The 19,851-nt window shown below is 44.0% G+C and overlaps 1 protein-coding gene across 5 annotated transcripts in view; it reads left to right on the forward strand.

Moving 5' to 3' along the window:
• Positions 1-19,851, forward strand: part of strbp (spermatid perinuclear RNA binding protein) — a 178,730-nt gene that overhangs the window by 16,072 nt on the left and 142,807 nt on the right. The window contains exon 1 of one of the 5 annotated variants that reach the window (XM_070862704.1): positions 19,719-19,736. The exons of the other annotated variants lie outside the window; for them this stretch is intronic. The gene's annotated coding sequence lies outside the window, so the exon portion shown is untranslated. Of the gene's footprint in view, positions 1-19,718; positions 19,737-19,851 lie in introns of those variants that run through there. 5 annotated transcript variants of the gene reach the window in all.

Here is a 19,851-nt window from a genome sequence, read left to right on the forward strand (position 1 = left end):
AAACCTGCTCCTGCTGCAGTCGATGGGGGTCGATGTCGCGGAGGAACTCCAAGAGGTGAAGGGCCAGCAGGCCTCACTCTTTGCCTCAGAGTCCTCCAAAATCATTTTCCGCTCCAGAGTCCGCTCCGTCGAGCAGGATGAGACATGTTCGCGTTTCTTCTTCCAAAAGGTACACTGGGAGAGCTCTGTGATCAGCAGCCTAAAGGAAGAAGATGGTTCTGTAACGTCTTCACAGCTTGACATACTGAGGATCAGCAAATCCTTCTATGCCGGGCTGTACGACGTCAAGCCCACAGGCTGTGCGGCTTTCCTGTCGTCTATCTCTGAGGTCTTAGAAGGCAGCGAGCGGGAGAGTCTGGACGAGATGACAAAGGCCGTCCGGTCCCTTGCGACGAGTAAAACTCCCGGAAGTCATGGCTTACCGGTCGAGTTGTATTCGGCTCTGTGGGACTGGATGGGCCCAGACCTGCTGGAAATGTACGGGGGTATGCTTCTGGCTGGCAGTATGTCAGAATCAATGAGGAAAGGCATCATCACCCTCAGCTACAAGCAGAAGGGGGATAGGGAGGAAATCAAAAACTGGCGGCCCATCTCGCTGCTCAATGTGGACTACAAGATCCTGTCAAAGGTCATTGCAAACAGGGTCAAGTCTGCTCTCGAGCTGGTGATCCACCCGGACCAGACCTGCGCTGTCCCCGGCAGGAAGATCTCTGATAGCCACGCGCTACTCAGGGATACGATCGCCTACGTGCGGGACAGGAGGATGGACACCTGTTTAATCAGCTTGGATCAGGAGAAGGCCTTTGACAGGATATCGCACACGTACCTGATGGATGTGCTCTCCAAGATGGGGTTTGGGGAGGGTATCCGCAATTGGATCCAACTGCTCTACACAGACATCAGGAGCACAGTTCTAATCAACGGGTGGGAAACTGAAAGCTTTCCGATCAGATCTGGAGTCAGGCAAGGCTGTCCCCTCTCCTCTGTCTTGTTTGTGTGCTGTATCGAGCCCTTTGCCGAGTCCATCGGGAAGGATGCGAGCATTAGAGGGGTGACGATGCCAGGCAGCGGAGGCGCTCAGGTGAAGACCTCCCTGTACATGAACGACGTCACCATCTTTTGCTCGGGTCCGCAAATTGCTCACAATCTGCGACCAGTTTGAACTGGCCTCGGGACCGAAGGTCAATTGCAGCAAAAGCGAGGCCATATTCTTTGACAACTGGGCCAACTGATCCTTTATTCCCTTCACCGTTAAGCCAGATTACCTGAATATGCTTTGGAGCGGATGGGGCATGTGCCAAAAACTGGTAAGAGCGTACCGCCAAAGTGAAACAAAAACTGGGATGGTGGAAGCTGCGCACCCTCCATCGCAGGAAAGAACCTGGTCATCAGGAGTGAGGTGCACTCGGGGTTGTTGTACATGGCGCAGGTCTGGCCCATACCCCGCTCCTGTGCCGTGGTCGTCACCCGGGCCGTCTTCCACTTTGTCTGGAGGTCCAAAATGGACCGTATCCGCAGAGACACGATGTACAAATCTCTGGACAGTGGAGGAAAGGATGTTCCGAACGTGGCCCTCATCCTGATGGCCACCTTTGTGTGCGGCTGCATCAAGCTGTGCACCGACTCCCGGTACGCAAACACCAAGTGTCACTACGTGCTGAGGTTCTACCTGTCCCCGGTATTGCGAAGGATGGGTCTGGCCACGCTGCCGCGAAACTTCCCCACCAGTTGCACGATGCCTGTCCACCTGTCTTTCGTGGAAAAGTTTTTCAGAAAAAACCCCTTTGACTACAAGGCCATAAAGCAGTGGTTGGCACGTAAGGTCCTGGACGCCCTACGAAAGAAGGAGAGGGTGGACCCTGTCGGGTGGTTCCCCGAGCAGACTGTCGAACTCGTCTGGCAGAACGTCTCATCGCCAGAGCTTTCACACAAGCACCAAGACGTAGCTTGGTTGGCGCTGAAGAGGTGCCCTACCTGTCAGATCCTTCATGCACAGCCGGGGTTTCAGAGACATGGCACTCTGCCCCCGTATTGGCTGTGGTGCGGACGAGATAGTCATCCATCTACTTTGGGATTGTCCCTTTGCAAGGCAGGTCTGGATGGAGATGCAGTGGTTGCTGTCGAGGTTCATCCCAAGCAGCTCCGTAACTCGGGACTCTGTGCTCTACGGGCTGTTCCCAGGGACACACACCGAGACAGACGTCATCTGCTGCTGAAGGGCCATCAACTCGGTGAAAGACGCACTTTGGTCTTGCCGAAACTTGCTGGTCTTCCAGAGCAAGGAGATGTCCACGTCTGCGTGCTGCAGACCGGTGTAATCCAAGATCCAGGAATATGTGCTGAGGGACGCACTAAAAATTGGTGCAGCCGCCGCAAAGGCACGGTGGGGAAGAGCCACAGTTTGAAGCCCTTCCGCCAGGGTAAACCCAGGGACTGGAATCATTATAAAACTCCCCTCGGTCTGTACTTGTAAACTTTTTGTATACATAGAGCGCCATGATCTTAAAAAACCTATGTAGTGCCATCTATAATGCAAGTTCTGTTTAGTAATGTATGTTGCAAAGAAATGTAACTGTACCCTCACCCATTCAGTGTACCATATAGTGCCACTAGTAAAGTAATTTGATGACTGTATTACAATGTATCCTGGATTGTACTGAAATGTACCTCGAAATGTAAAGCAAGCAAATGAATTGAACGGAAACTGCCGTCAGCATCCAAATGTATTGCATGGAATTGCTGACCGCATCCAAATGTATTGAACTGTCTTCCAATGTATTGTGCACATTTTTTATATGAATAAAGTATATTTTGAAATTTTTAAAAAAATTGTTCTTTCCTGTCTTGCACCTTTCCTCAAATTTTATTACAGTTTTTTGCCTAGCTTTCCTTAAGATGCCTTGGAGGGGGTACAGCACACATTCACCAGAATGATATCATGGCTGAAAGAGTTAAATGATAAAGATAGGCTGTTCAAACTTGGCTTGTATTCCCTTGAGTTTAGAAGATTGAGGTGTAATCTAATGGAGGTATTTAAAATGATAGAAGGATTCAATAGTGTAGTTATAAAGAGATTAATTCCTCTGGTAGGGAAATCTAGAACAAGAGCGCATAATAACATTAGAGCTAGAGCATTTGAATCGGGTAGCCCTTTTTCCGTACAAAACTTAGTCAAAATCAGGAGCTTTCTTTCCCAAAAATCGCTGTGAATGCTGGATCGTTTTGAAAACTGAGATCGGTAGATTGGTGTTTGGTAAAGGTATCAATGGATATAGATCAAAGGTGGGTCAATGAAGTTGAGATACATATCAGCCATGATGTAATTGAATGGCTTACCGGCCTAATCCTGCTAAGTTTCTATGAATAGTACAGAGATAGAATCTGTACTACAGGGTTTTCTTAATTTTAGATCAACAGGAGTTGAGAGGGTGGGTTGCTTTTTAAATCGAGTTCTGTTCAATGTGACTGACACAAGCAGGCCATTCAGTTTGTAAAGCAGTGCAGAAAAGAGCAGTGAGGTTCATTCCAAGTGTCCAAGGGAAGAGCTGAGAGGTTTGACTTGATATTTACAATGAATGTCTTCCTCCAAAGCGAACAGACACTTAATGGGATAGTGAAAGAGACAGTATTTGGCGATAGGGCAAAAGGACACGGGTTTAGGAGATGTGAAGACAAATTTAGGGCTGATGTCAAGAAATATATATATTTTTTGAAGAGGCTAATTAACAACTGGAATGGATTTCCTTTTAAGCCAGGTAATAGAAGCAGCTAGATGCTTTAATTAGAATATGGTAGGATTGACATTCTGAAAAAGAGAAATATCAGTTCAAAATTGTTCAAAAAAGGTGTAAAGATAAACCCAGCAACTACAGGCCAGTCAGTTTAATCTTGGTAGTGGGGAAGCTTTTAGAAACAGTAATCGGCGACGAAATTAAGACACATGGATAGGTGTGGATTAAGTAAGGAAAGCCAGCACGGATTTATTAAAGGCAAATCGTGTTTAACCAGTTTGATCAAGTTTTTTGATGAGGAAACAGGGTTGATGAGGGTAATACGGTTGACATAGTGTACATGGATTTCTAAAAGGCGTTCGACAAAGTGCCATATAATAGGCTTGCCTGCAAAGTTGAAGCCCATGGAATAAAGGACGGTAGCAGCATAGATATGAAATTGGCTAAGTGACAGGAAACCGGTGAACGGTTGTTTTTTGGACTGGAGGAAGGACCACTGCTTTTCTTGATATATATTAATGACTTGGACATGGGTGTACAGGGCACAATTTCAAAATTTTCAGATGACGCAAAACTTGAAAGTATAATGAACAGCGAGGAGGAGAGTGATAGACTTCAGGAAGACATAGACAGGCTGGTGAAATGGACGGACACGTGGCAGATGAAATATAACACGTGTGAAGTGATTTGCTTTGTTAGAAATATTGAGGAGAGGACATATAAACGAAATAGGACAATCCTATAGGGGGTGCACGATCAACAACAATTTGTATTTACATAGTGCCTTTAATGTAGTGAAACGTCCCAAGGCACATCAAAGGAGTATTGAGATGAAAAAAAATTGACACCGAGCCGCATAAGGAGAAATTGGGGCAGGTGACCAAAAGCTTGGTCAAAGGGGTAGGTTTTAAAGAGCGTCTTGATGGAAGATAGAGGCGGAGAGGTTTAGGCAGGGGTTCCAGAGCTTAGGGCCCAGGCAACAGAAGGCACGGCCACCAATGGTTGAGCGATTATAATCAGGGATACTCAAGAGGGCAGAATTAGAGGAGCGCAGACATCTCGGTGGGGGGGGGAATTGTGGGGCTGGAGGAGATTAGAGAGGCCATGGAGGGATTTGAAAATAAGGATGAGAATTTTGAAATTGAGGCGTTGCTTACCAGGAGCCAGTGTAGGTCAGCGAGCAATAGGGGTGATGGTTGAGCGGGACTTGGTGCGAGTTCGGTCACGGGCAGCCGAGTTTTGGATCACCTCCAGTTTACGCAGGGTAGAATGTGGGCGGCCAGCCAGGAGTTCGTTGGAATGGTCAAGTCTAGAGGTAACAAAGGTATGGATGAGAGCTTCAACAGCGGAATAGGGAGACCTGAGGATATATGTGCACAAATTGTTGAAGGTGGCAGGGCGGGATGAGAAAGCAGTTAAGGCTTACAGGATCCTGGGCTTCATAAATAGAGGTATGGGCTAGAATTTCCAATGGCTTACCGCCTGGTTTCTGGGCAGTATTGGCCATTGTGGGCGATAATCAGGTGAGCGAAAAATTCCCTACCTGAGTTTCGAGGTACCGCTGGAGAGCAGACCGCCGGCATGCACCATCCTCTGATCGCCCTGGCGCGATATTTGGCTCAGTGGTCATCCTTGTAAGTATGAACAAAGCCGCCTGCAAGGATTAGCGGAGCTGGGTGCTAGGTGAGTCGCTCTGCAAGAAAAAGGTACGTTTTTTTTTACTCATTTTTAAATTCTGTTGTGGTGATTTTGTTTAAAAGGGTCTGGTGAATGTTTTTATGATTTTATGAGATGTTTTTAAAAAAAATATGTTTGGTTTTTTTCTGTTGCTAGGCCCAACCCGCAGCCTCGGGGGAAACATAGAAAATAGGTGCAGGAGTAGGCCATTCGGCACTTCGAGCCTGCACTGCCATTCAATGAGTTCATGGCTGAACATGCAACTTCAGTACCCCATTCCTGCTTTCTCGCCATACCCCTTGATCCCCTTAGTAGTAAGGACTACATCTAACTCCTTTTTGAATATATTTAGTGAATTGGCCTCAACAACTTTCTGTGGTAGAGAATTCCACAGGTTCACCACTCTCTGGGTGAAGAAGTTTCTCCTCATCTCGGTCCTAAATGGCTTACCACTTAACCTTAGACTGTGACCCCTGGTTGTGGACTTCCCCAACATTGGGAACATTCTTCCTGCATCTAACCTGTCTGAACCCATCAGAATTTTAAACGTTTCTATGAGGTCCCCTCTCATTCTTCTGAACTCCAGTGAATACAAGCCCAGTCGATCCAGTCTTTTTTGATGTGTCAGTCCTGCCATTCCGGGAATCAGTCTGGTGAACCTTCGCTGCACTCCCTCAATAGCAAGAATGTCCTTCCTCAAGTTAGGAGACCAAAACTGTACACAATACTCCAGGTGTGGCCTCACCAAGGCCCTGTACAACTGTAGTAACTCTCTGCCCCTGTACTCAAATCCCCTCGCTATGAAGGCCAACATGCCATTTGCTTTCTTAACCGCCTGCTGTACCTGCATGCCAACCTTCAATGACTGATGTACCATGACACCCAGGTCTCGTTGCACCTCCCCTTTTCCTAATCTGTCACCATTCAGATAATAGTCTGTGTCTCTGTTTTTACCACCAAAGTGGATAACCTCACATTAATCCACATTATACTTCATGTGCCATGCATTTGCCCACTCACCTAACCTATCCAAGTCACTCTGCAGCCTCATAGCATCCTCCTCGCAGCTCTCACTGCCACCCAACTTAGTGTCATCTGCAAATTTGGAGATACTACATTTAATCCCCTCGTCTAAATCATTAATGTACAATGTAAACAGCTGGGGCCCCAGCACAGAACCTTGCGGTACCCCACTAGTCACTGCCTGCCATTCTGAAAAGTACCCATTTACTCCTACTCTTTGCTTCCTGTCTGACAACCAGTTCTCAATCCACGTCAGCACACTACCCCCAATCCCATGTGCTTTAACTTTGCACATTAATCTCTTGTGTGGGACCTTGTCGAAAGCCTTCTGAAAGTCCAAATACACCACATCAACTGGTTCTCCCTTGTCCACTCTACTGGAAACATCCTCAAAAAATTCCAGAAGATTTGTCAAGCATAATTTCCCGTTCACAAATCCATGCTGACTTGGACCGATCATGTCACCTCTTTCCAAATGCGCTGCTATGATATCCTTAATAATTGATTCCATCATTTTACCCACTACCGATGTTAGGCTGACCGGTCTGTAATTCCCTGTTTTCTCTCTCCTTTTTTAAAAAGTGGAGTTACATTGGCTACCCTCCACTCCATAGGAACTGATCCAGAGTCTATGGAATGTTGGAAAATGACTGTCAATGCATCCGCTATTTCCAAGGCCACCTCCTTAAGTACTCCGGGATGCAGACCATCAGGCCCTGGGGATTTATCGGCCTTCAATCCCATCAATTTCCCCAACACAATTTCCCGACTAATAAGGATTTCCCTCAGTTCCTCCTTCTTACTAGACCCTCTGAACCTTTTATATCCGGAAGGTTGTTTGTGTCCTCCTTAGTGAATACCGAACCAAAGTACTTGTTCAATTGGTCTGCCATTTCTTTGTTCCCCATTATGACTTCCCCTGATTCTGACTGCAGGGGACCTATGTTTGTCTTTACTAACCTTTTTCTCTTTACATATCTAATGAAGCTTTTGCAGTACGTCTTAATGTTCCCTGCAAGCTTCCTCTCATACTCTCTCTTCCCTGCCCTAATCAAACCCTTTGTCCTCCTCTGCTGAGTTCTAAATTTCTCCCAGTCCCTGGGTTCACTGCTATTTCTGGCCAATTTGTATGCCACTTTCTTAGCTTTAATACTATCACTAATTTCCCTGGATAGCCACGGTTGAGCCACCTTCCCTTTTTTTATTTTTACGCCAGACATGGATATACAATTGTTGTAGTTCATCCATGCGGTCTCTAAATGTCTGCCTTTGCCCATCCACTGTCAACCCCTTAAGTATCATTCGCCAATCTATCTTAGCCAATTCACACCTCATACCTTCAAAGTTACCCGTCTTTAAGTTCTGGACCATGGTCTCTGAATTAACTGTTTCATTCTCCATCCTAATGTAGAATTCCACCATATTATGGTCACTCTTCCCCAAGGGGCCTCGCACAACGAGATTGCTAATTAATCCTCTCTCATTACACAACACCCAGTCTAAGATGTCCTCCCCCTAGTTGGTTCCTCGACATATTGCTCTAGAAAACCATCCCTTATACTCCAGGGAATCCTCCTCCACCGTATTGCTTCCAGTTTGGTTAGCCTAATCTATATGCATATTAAAGTCGCCCATGATAACTGCTGCACCTTTATTGCATGCACCCCTAATTTCCTGTTTGATGCCCTCCCCAACATCACGACGACTGTTTGGAGGTCTGTACACAACTCCCACTAATGTTTTTTGCCCTTTGGTGTTCTGCAGCTCTACCCATATAGATTCCACATCATCCAAGCTAATGTCCTTCCTAACTATTGCATTAATCTCCTCTTTAACCAGCAATGCTACCCTACCTCCTTTTCCTTTTATTCTATCCTTCCTGAATGTTGAATACCCTTGGATGTTGAGTTCTCAGCCCTGATCATCCTGGAGCCACGTCTCTGTAATCCCAATCACATCATATCTGTTAACATCTATTTGCACAGTTAATTCATCCACCTTATTACGGATACTCCTTGCATTAAAGACACAAAAGCCTTAAGGCTTGTTTTTTTAACACCCTTTGTTCTTTTAGAATTATGATGTAGTGTGGCCTTTTTTGTTTCTTGCCTTTGTTTACTCGGCCTTCCACTATTGCTTTTTACCTTTCTACCATCTGTTTCTGACTCCATATTACTTCGCCCTATCTCGCTGCATAGGTTCCCATATCCCTGCCGTATTAGTTTAAACACTCCCGAACTGCATTAGCCAATGTTACCCCCAGGACATCAGTTCCAGTCCTGCCCAAGTGCAGACCATCCCTTTTGTACAGATCCCACTTCCCCCAGAACTGGTTCCAATGTCCCAGGAATTTGAATCCCTCCCTCTTGCACCACTGCTCAAGCCACGTATTTATTCTAACTATCCTGCTCCCTCCATTCTGATTAGAATGTGGCACTGGTAGCAATCCAGAGATTACTACCTTTGAGGTCCTACTTTTTAATTGAACTCCTAGCTCCCTAAATTCAGCTTGTAGGGCCTCTTCCCACTTCTTACTTATATCGTTGGTACCTACATGTATCACGACAACTGGCTGTTCACCCTCCCTCTCCAGAATGCTCTGCAGCCGCTCCGAGACATCCTTTGACCCTTGCATAAGGGAGGCAGCATACCATGCTGGTGTCTCAGTTGCGGCCGCAGAAACTCCTATATATTCACCTTACAATAGAGTCCCCTATCACCTATAGCTCTCCCACTCTTTTTCCCGCCCTTCTATGCAGCAGAGCCACTCATGGTGCCATGAACCTGGCTGCTGGTGCCTTCCCCTGGTAAGTCATCTCCCCCAACAGTATCCAAAACAGTATATCTGTTTTGGACGGAGATGACCGCAGGGGACTCCTGCACTACCTTCCTGTTCTTGCCTTGTCTCTTGGTCACCCATTCATTATCTGTCCTAACCCTTTCCTGCGGTGTGACCAACTCACTAAATGTGCTATCCACAACATTCTCAGCATCGCGCATGCTCCAGAGTGAGTCCATCCGCAGCTCCAGTGCATTCAAGTCGTCTGTCAGGAGTTGCAGCTGGACACACTTCCCGCACACACAGTAGTCAGGGACACTGGAAGTGTCCCTGATTTCCCACAAAGCACAGGAGGAGCATGACACGGGTCTGAGCTCTCCTGCCATGACTTAACCCTTAAATTAATTTACTTACTAAAATTTACTTAAACACCAAACAGCTACTTAGTAGTGATTTTTAAATTTATCACCCATTTTCTTTAGGAACTGCCCAATTGATCCTAAATTCCACATTTTTGCCCAGATTGGGGGTGCACACCCATGTTTTTCACTCGGCAGATTTTTTGGGGGGAAGAAGCTTTCGCCGGCGATAATCTTGGCGGTCTTTTGGGCGGCACTCGGGCGCTGGCGGGTAGTTAGGACATTCTAGCCCATAGAGTACAAAAGTGTGGAAATTATGATGAACCTGTATAAAACACAGGTTCTGCCCCAACTGGAGTACTGTGTCCAATTCTGGGCACCACACTTTAGGAAGGATGTGAAGGCTTTCGAGAAAGTGCAGAAAACATTTATGAGAATGATTCCAGGAATGAGGGACTTCAGTTATGTTGTTAGACTGGAGAAGCTGGACTTGTTCCCCATAAAGCAGAGACGATTGAAAAGGTCTGGACAGAGTAGATTAGGAAAAAATTTCCCATTGGCAGAAGGGTTGAGAACCAGAGAACAGAGATTTAACGTGATTGGCAAAAGAATCAAAGGCAAGGTAAGAAAAAACTTTTTGCGCAACGAGTGGTTGGGATCTGCAATGCACTGCCTGAAATCAATTATCTTTCAAAAGGGATTTGGATAAGTATTTGAAGGAATAACTCCGCACTAGAGGAGTGGGATTTCTTTTTTTCAGCTGTTGCTCCATCCTTTAGTACTTCTCAATTAGAGAATCATGGCCCAGAGTTCAAGCCACAGGGCCATGATTTGTCATAATATGACCGTTGCAGTTGGACTGATGTGTTTTTAGGTTCTTTGCTGGGCCACTAGCAGTTCATACATATGTAGAATTGCAGACATTGTATTTACAGAACAGAAACCGGTCATTCATCCGAACTGGTTCATGCTGCTGTTTATGCTCCACATGAGCCTCCTTCCACCCCACTTCATCTATCCCTATCAGCGTAACCTTCTATTCCTTTCTCCCTCGTCTGTTTATCTAGCTTCCCCTTAAGTACACCTATGATATTTGCCTCAACTACACCTTGGTAGTGAGTTCTACATTCTTGCCACTCTTTAGGTAAAGTTCCTTTGAAAAGGGGGAAATAACAAAGAAAGTCTTGAGATGAGCATGGAATCAATCTTCTTAATCAGATGTTACTTTGGTGCTCCAAGACTTAAAAATGGCACATCATCCTTCCAACTTCAGTTCACACTTCTACTGCTGATTTGAAACCAGAGACAACCCAGCAGGATAGTTGCAGGGAAATGCTTTCAAATCAGCAGTCCGAGCCAAGACTAAAGTCTGGAGAGTTGCTGGAGGAGACCTGTGTGCAAGTTGGCTGCCGCATTTCCCACATTACTACAGTGACTACACTTCACACGTACTTCATTGGTTGTAAAGCGGTGGTCGTGAAAGGCACTGTATAAATGCAAGTCTTTCTTTCTGTGGAGAAACTGATAGGCATGTACCGATTTTAAAATGCGAAAGAATAGAGAAAATATATTTGTGGATGCTAACCATCGTGATGAGTACCGGCTTCATAATGTTGCCTTTCATCTTACACGAGTCATAATCTTTTTGTTGGGTGTTTCAGAAATGTCTGCATATATGGTACTTTGATCAAAGTTGACTCAACTATTCAATTATATTGTTTGCGGTAGCATTTCATTTTTTTCATGAAACTTATGTTTGCTTATATATTCTGATGGCAAAATCTGATGATGAACTTGCTATATGAGTAATTAAATGAAGCCTGTGTCCTGTCAACCTGTTGTAGTGTGTTGTAACAATACTTTTCCAATTTACTTTGGCCTAATCTTTTGTCGTTATATAATTAAAGATTAGATTATTGTATTATTAGTCTCCAGTACTTAGTTGATGTAAATTTTGACTGCATGCACAAGATCAAAACCTCCAAGTATTCATTATAGTATTAAATTGAATTACATAAATTCTAATGGTCGAGTGGTTGGGGAATATAATGTTGCTTTGTAGACCTATTACACGAACAGTGGACAAACTGACGGAATCACATTAGTGATACTTGATTTAATATATAGAATTAATGTTTGATTAAATAGTCTATTAACTGCTGTAAAGTGTAAATCTTAGAATTGGTGATGAGTACTTCACTGCATGGTTAAGTTTACTTGTCGGGCTTGGCACTTGCTGTGCTATATTGATCTGGAAGTTGAAAGATATAATGTTTCCTGACTATTTAAAAGTTATACATGAAAACCAACTAAGGTGACCTTTTCGATCAGCTAGTGGTTCATTTTCATGCCAAGGAAACTTCAGTAATTCAAAACTGGTTTCAGTTTAATTATACAACCATTAGGCATTATAAAGAACAATATAATTATGCCCTATCATAGCTTCACATTTTCAGTTACTAGTACCTGTTGTATAAAAACTGTGGTTTAACATGTATAACCTTTTGAGTACATCTGTTCATTGGATGTGCTTGGTAACCACTATAGAGTATTTACAGGCAATAATTCATGGTAGCAAAACATATTGCAAAAACTACGCCTTTATTTGTAGTCCAAATGCCACTCACTTTTTGTGCCCAGAAAGCTGAAGGTTTCAGTTGTGAAGAATGGAACAGGGAACAAGAGTACTGAAATTTAATTTCCTTTGTCTTTTAAGTTAATATTTTGATCCTAATATGCATTGACTTGGAGGATTGCACTCAATTGCTTCCACTCTTTCTTATCCAATCAAAGCCAGACCATCTTCAATGATGGCTTCTCTTCCAGACCCCACGCATTACCTTCATGTCACCCAAGGATCTATCTTGGTCCCCTGTTCCTTATCTATCGCCTTCCTCTCAGGCAGTCCCTCAGAGCCGAGGATGACTTGCTTCCATACTAACATGCGTTCTAAGATGGCTGATGAATCCAATGCGGGATCTGCAGATTCTGTCACTGGTGGGGCAGATGGTGGGTGAAGGGACGAGTGGGTGGGGTGCTTGGTTTGTCGTACGCTTATTCCGCTATTTGTACTTGACTTGCGCATGCTCCCGATGAAGAGACTCTGTGTTCAGCACCTTCCCGAATGTTTCTCCTCCACTTTGAATGGTCATGGACCAGTGATTGTCCAGAGTCAGTGGGGTGTTACATTCTTTTCAAGGAGGCTTTGAGGGTGCCCTTGCAATGGTTTCTCTGCCCTCCTGGGGCTCGCTTGCCGTGACTGAGCTTGGATTTGAATGCCTGTTTCGGGGTCTTCTATCAGGCATGTGGGTTACGTGGCCTGCCCATCGGAGCTGATTGAGCGCGATCAATGCTTCGATGCTGGGGATGTTGGCCTGAGAAAGAACACTTGACATTGGTACGCCTATCCTGCCAATAGATTTGCAGAATTTTGTGGATGCAGCTTGATGGTACTTCTCCAGTGCTTTGAGGTGCCTATTGTACATTATCCATACCTCTGAAGCATAAAGGAGGACGGGAATTACTACTGCTCTGTAAACCATGAGCTTGGTGCCAGGTTTGAGATCTTGGGCCTCAAACACTCTCTTCCTCAGGTGACCGAAGGCTGTACTGGCTCACTGCAGGCGCTGTTGGGTTTCATCTGCCCTCGCTGATGGGAGGCTCCCAATATATGGAAAGTGGCCCACAATGTCCTAGGTCTTGTCGTGGATCTTGATCAGGGGACAGTACTGAGGTGAAGGCAGGTTGGCAGAGAATTTTTGTCTTATGGATGTTTAATGCAAGGCCTAGACTCTTGTACACTTCAGTGAAGATGTCAACGATGGTTTGGAATTTAATTTCCTTTGCCTTTACATTAATAATTTGATCCTAATATGCATTGACTTGGAGGATTGTACTCAGTTGCTTCCACTCTTTCTTATCCAATCATAGCCAGAGCATCTTCAGCAATGGCTTCTCTTCCAGACCCCACACATTACCTTCATGTCACCCAAGGATCTACCTTGGGTCCCCTTTTCCTTATCTATGTACTGCACCTTACTGACATTATCTGCAGATATAGTACAGCATGTATGCTGCTGTTAACCCAGCGCCCAGCCCACTACTGTCTCTGCTGTTAGACAGCTTGTCCAGTATCGAGTCTTTGATGAACTGTAATTTCCTCCAGTTGAATATTGAAAAGACTGAAGCCATTGCCTTTGACCCCTTGCCACAAACTCCATATCCTCAACACCAATTCCATATGTTTCCCCAGCCATAAGAACATAAGAATTAGAAACAGGAGTAGGCCATCTAGCCCCTCGAGCCTGCTCCGCCATTCAACAAGATCATGGCTGATCTGGCCATGGACTCAGCTCCACTTACCCTTAATTCCCTTATTGGTTAACAATCTATCTATCTGTGATTTGAATACATTCAATGAGCTAGCCTCAACTGCTTCCTTGGGCAGAGAATGCCACAGATTCACAACCCTCTGGGAGAAGAAGTTCCTTCTCAACTCAGTTTTAAATTGGCTACCCCGTATTTTGAGGCTGTGCCCCCTAGTTCTAGTCTCCCCAACCAGTGGAAACAACCTCTCTGCCTCTATCTTGTCTATCCCTTTCATTATTTTAAATGTTTCTATAAGATCACCCTTCATCCTTCTGAACTCCAACGAGTAAAGACCCAGTCTACTCAATCTATCATAAGGTAACCCCCTCATCTCCAGAATCAGCCTAGTGAATCGTCTCTGTACCCCCTCCAAAGCTAGTATATCCTTCCTTAAGTAAGGTGACCAAAACTGCACGCAGTACTCCAGGTGCAGCCTCACCAATACCCTGTACAGTTGCAGCAGGACCTCCCTGCTTTTGTACTCCATCCCTCTCGCAATGTAGGCCAACATTCCATTCGCCTTCCTGATTACCTGCAAACTAACTTTTGGGGATTTATGCACAAGGACCCCCAGGTCCCTCTGCACCGCAGCATGTTGTAATTTCTCCCCATTCCAATAATATTCCCTTTTACTATTTTTTTTTTCCCCAAGGTGGATGGCCTCACATTTTCCGACATTGTATTCCATCTGCCAAACCTTAGCCCATTCGCTAAATTTCTTTGCAGCCTCTCTGTGTCCTCTACACAACCCGCTTTCCCACTAATCTTTGTGTCATCTGCAAATTTTGTTACACTACACTCTGTCCCCTCTTCCAGGTCATTTATGTATATTGTAAACAGTTGTGGTCCCAGCACCGATCCCTGTGGCACACCACTAACCACCGATTTCCAACCCGAAAAGGACCCATTTATCCCGACTCTCTGCTTTCTGTTAGGCTGAACTATACAAGTGGAATAAGTGTATTTAACAACTTTGTCTGTCATGGTAATTATGTTAAGAGTATGACAGCACTCTGTAGCTTAAAAATAAAGCAATTTGAATGGAGTTTGGGCGTGGTAGTTTCTTTGACATATATCTTCGGTTTCCACCTAGAATGCCTACGAACAGTCATCGTTCAGCTAATTATATAATTGTTTACCGTTTGTCAAAAAGGGTGGCATGTGCGTGTGATTACTTGAATGAATGCTCCGTTTGGCAGGTTCAACTATATTTGGTGGTCATTGCATAATTTCTTTTGTAGGATAGCATGTGATGACTTGTACTAATGCTTCATAGTTCTTGGTGAGGATGATTGAGTGGTTACAGTTGACATTGATGGTTAAAGTCAGCAGATTTGTGATTTTGTTTTAAGTTGCTCTGGTACATGGAATGAATTCTTTACTGCATGCCTGTGAGCGCATGTATCCAATGTATGTTGTATAATTAAAGTGGGTAAACTGCTGCACATAATTTGCTTCCTGTGCGGTAAAAATGGCAATCTTGACACCGAAGGATTGGTCTCCCCAGATTTGCTCCTGATTATTTATTTAACCCACTCGTTAAACTTTTTTCTACTCCTCCCCTCTTCACTTTTCAACCCCACCCCCCCAAATGTATCTCATTATCTAATGAGTCTGGCACCTATTATTGTGATGAGCATCTAAAAGGAAGCAGGAAAAAAGCATATCTCAAGTTCTGTTATTACGGAGTCAAATATTTAGATGCTGCAACGTTGTCTATATATTCTGCAATTGACTGAAATTTTCATCGATGTACTTTTGCATTTAAACCAAATTATTAATGGAGTCCTTTGCTCTCTTGGGATGGATCAACTTGTTTGTCAAGTTGAGAGATCACTACTTTCAACAATGATGCAATCAGTATCATGTTCTACACCACAGCAAGTTTAAAGTTTTGTTTTTATTCCACCAGTGGAAAGACAATGCTTGTCTCACATCTTTGGGCTTCTTGCCAAGATGGATTTTGGTGATGACTAAGCCAGAAGTCAGAAAGTGATCTGATTGACCTCTTGATGAAATGTGATTTCTAACCACTCCTCAGGAACAGTATTGTGAGGATGGGATAACAGCAGTATCAAGTTCAACAATTCACACTTATTTTGTGCCTTTAGAGTAGAAAAGATCCCATGATGCTTCAGAGGCATAAAAGGAGATATAAGTTGGGATGAACAAAAGCTTGGTCCAAGAGGTAGGTTTTAGAGAGAATCTTTGAGGCGAGGGAGTAGAGGTTGTGGGAGGGACTTTGAGTGTCGGTCTCAGATGGCTGAAAACATGGCCACCAATGGCAGGGTGAAGAGAGGGGATGATGCACAGAGACCAGGATCAGAGGAATGCAGAGTGCTGGAAAAGTTTTAGGACTGAAGAATGTTAGAAATTGGAAGGGGCAAGGCAATAAAGGGATTTAAACATGAGGATGAGAATTCAAAATGAGACACATTGGGGGACTGGGAGCCAGTGTAGATCAGCAAGGACAGGGCTATATATGGGATAGGATAGGGCAGCAGAGTTTTGGAGAAGCTGAATTTATGGAGGGTTGAATATGGGAGGCTGGCCAGGGGAGCATTGGAATAGTTGAGTCTAGAGATGACAGGCATAGATGACTGTTTTAGCAGCAGCTGGACTGACTCAGCGGCTATTCTGGAGGTGGAAGTAGGCAGTCTTTGTGATGGATAGTACCTGAGGTCAAGGTTACCAGCAGTCTGGTTGAACCCAAAACAATGGCTGGGGAGAGCGATGGAATTGATGGCAAGAGTATTGAGTTTGTGAAGGAGGTTGAAAATAATGGCGTTGATCTTCCCAACATTTAGTGGAGGAAATTGCAGGTTATCCAAGACTGGTTTTGGACAAGCAGTCTCAGCATAAAGGCAATGCAGGAGTAGAGCTGGATATCATCGGTATACATGTGGAAGCTGACCCCATGTCTTCAGGTGATATTGTCGAGGGGCAGCATGTAGATGAGGAAGAGGAGGGGCCAAGCACAAATCTTTGAGGTTCCAGAGTTACATCTGGGAGTGGTGTGAGAAAGCATTGCAGGAGATGCTCTGGTTACGATTTGATCGATAAGAATGGAATCAACCACTGCGCTGGACAATGGAGGAATATGCTGTTTTCAACAGTTTCAAAGTCTGCAGAAATGTTGAGTTGTATGACGAGGGATAATGCACCATAGTCACAGATGATGTCATTTGTAACTTTGATGAGGGCGGTTTCTGTTCTCTGGCAGGGACAGAGATTCAAACATGGAGTTGTGAGAAAGATGGGTATTGATTTGGGAGGCAACAAGAAGTTCAAAGACTTCAGAATGGAGAAAAAAGTTGGATAGTAGGCAGCAGCTTGCAAGGACCGAACTCAAAAGAGGGTTTTTTGATGGTGCATATCATGAAGGTTGATTTTTTTTTAACGTTTATTCACTATGCATAGTTATGGGAGAGCTCTAACTTTAAAAATTGTTTTAACAACCTTGGGAACAACAGTTAGCAACTTAATCATGCAAAATCAACCTGACTGACCATATAATTGACGTAGTCTGTTTGGTGCATGGTTGTTAAGATTCTTGTGCCTCAGACTGTGATAAAATGAGTGTTGTTAAGGAGGTCTCAATTACAAAGTTTTCTCTTTCTGCCTGTTGAACTTCAACTCTTAATTGTTCAGTGTTTTACCCCTAAAGCTATATAAGAGGCCAATGGCAGAGGAAGAGCATGAAATGAGTAGAATGATAAAAAAAAGTGAAAGAGAATATTCAAAAATTACAGTTAGAATGATGGAAGTTAGAAACAGAAACAGGTATGTATAAAATTGGGATGTTAAATAACAATTGTTACATCAATGTATTGCACTTGTGTGCCTTAAGTGGATGGGCTGGGATTCAGTGTTGCTTCAAGTTGTACTATAAGTTACACTATATAGTGCTATGATCCCTGACTCATGCTTTTGGAACTCTTAATAAATATCTTCATAATGTTTGTCCAGCTGTAAAATGTCTGCACGGCGTAAGTGGGAAAATGATTCCCACCCTACAACAATTCTTGGTTTGGGATGCTGATACTAATTGTGTTTTGAAAATCTGCAGTTTAAGTCTCATGAAGCCACTTTGTGGTCTTTGTTGTATTAAGTTGCAAAACTATATTCCAAGTAAATGTTTGTGTTTGTACAATGAAAAATTTTGAAATAGTGTGAATTTTGTGCATTTTTTTTAGCAGAGTAGGACATATTAAGAGAATAGGGATAATGCTTATCTAGCAAATGCAAACTGCAGTTACTGAAGTAGAAAAATGCTTCCTCCTGATAGTTCTATGGCCAGAGATAGATACATGTATTTTATTAGACATTGCCAGGACACTGAGCAAGGTAATTATAGGAGTTGTACAACAGCTGGTCTTTAGCAAAGGAACTGTTTTTTTTCAATTTATTGTCATCCATTCAGTTATAAGTTTAACTGCATGCAGCCATATTACATGTTTCCTAACTGGGGAAAAAAAAGCACTACATTTTTTCCCGCATTAAGATTTTATCAATATTGATGAGGTGCAATGGAAACTCATGGGAAACTGACACGCAGAGTGGACTAACTGAATTGCTTTTCGAAAGATCCGGTGCAAACACGATGGGCCGAATGGCCTCCTTCTGTGCTGTACTATTCAATGGACTGCCCCGACCTGTGTGAGAACGCCACCGCAGGTCAGGGCTATAAATAGAACTGGAGAGCCGGGCCCTGGAACATCCTGGCGGAGGTGCGGCGAATGAGGGTGCGAAGCCCCAGAGGAGCCCGGGGGCAGCATGGGTCAGCCCACACTGCGATAGGGTTAATTCTGGTTAATCCTTGCCACTGGATAAAGGCCTAGCTCTATCAAGCCCATGTGGTGGCTGGTGTGCAACGGTCACCACGTTAAAAAAAATCCACGCACAGGCATCTTCCACCTCCTCAACTGGAGTTCAGGACTGGAACATTGGGTCCTTCATTGAAACATCTGTGAACTCTCGTGGAAGCAAGTCATCCTCGTTTAAGGGACCGCCTATGATGATGATGATGACTATTGTATGAATATGATGACTTAATGCTGCAAGATTTCTGATTTTCCAGCTCTGGTTCAGTACTCATTTTACATGACTTGAAAATTGTACCCTTCTTTGAATATGTGTTGGATAGATCTGTGACTTGATCCATTTTTCTAATTAAGTTGTTCAGATCGTATGAGAAATTTACAGAATCGTTTCTGTGGCTGTAATAGAAATCAAGTTTGTTTTAAAAACTGCAAAACCCATTGAGTTAATGAGCGCATGGTGGATGAAGGATGTGGGATAGAAATTAATTTGTAATTCTGGATCACATTGATTGATGCTGGTTTCTGTTCCAAGAATAAATTAGCCTGTGGCAATTTGCCACTTGGATGTGGGAGGGAAAAATAGATTGTGGTAAACCTATTGAACTCTTGCATTACTGGTCTCACTGATTTAAGGTGCCAGTATAGTTGTTGGGTCATAACACGTAAGCTATGTGAGGAGAAAAGACGACGTTAAAGTTGATGGGCTGTAAATTCATCAACCTTCTGTGCCTTTTTCGGCGGTATTTTGCCGTTTTGCGCGGAAAACGGTGCGTTGGGAAATTCATTGAAGTCTTCTGCCGGCGGTTTTGAAATACCGCTGGGGAGTGGCCTGCCGACGTGCAACACTGGAAAAAGCTCTCCCGCCCGAGTTTGGTCACAATAGTGACCAGTAGATGGCGGGGGGTGGGGGGAGAAAACGCAGAGGAAAACCTGCAGCCTGTGGAAACGGCGGTAGATATGAAAACCCGCAAAAAAAGTAAGTTAAAGTTTATTTTTAAATTCTTTTGCAACGATTCACTATAAAAGGGTCTTGTGAATGTCTTGCGATTTAAAAAAAAAAATGTTTTTTTGAAAAATATTTTTTCTTTCTT

This window comes from Pristiophorus japonicus, chromosome 20 (genome assembly GCF_044704955.1).
Source record: "Pristiophorus japonicus isolate sPriJap1 chromosome 20, sPriJap1.hap1, whole genome shotgun sequence".
Taxonomy (NCBI): Eukaryota; Metazoa; Chordata; class Chondrichthyes; family Pristiophoridae; genus Pristiophorus; species Pristiophorus japonicus.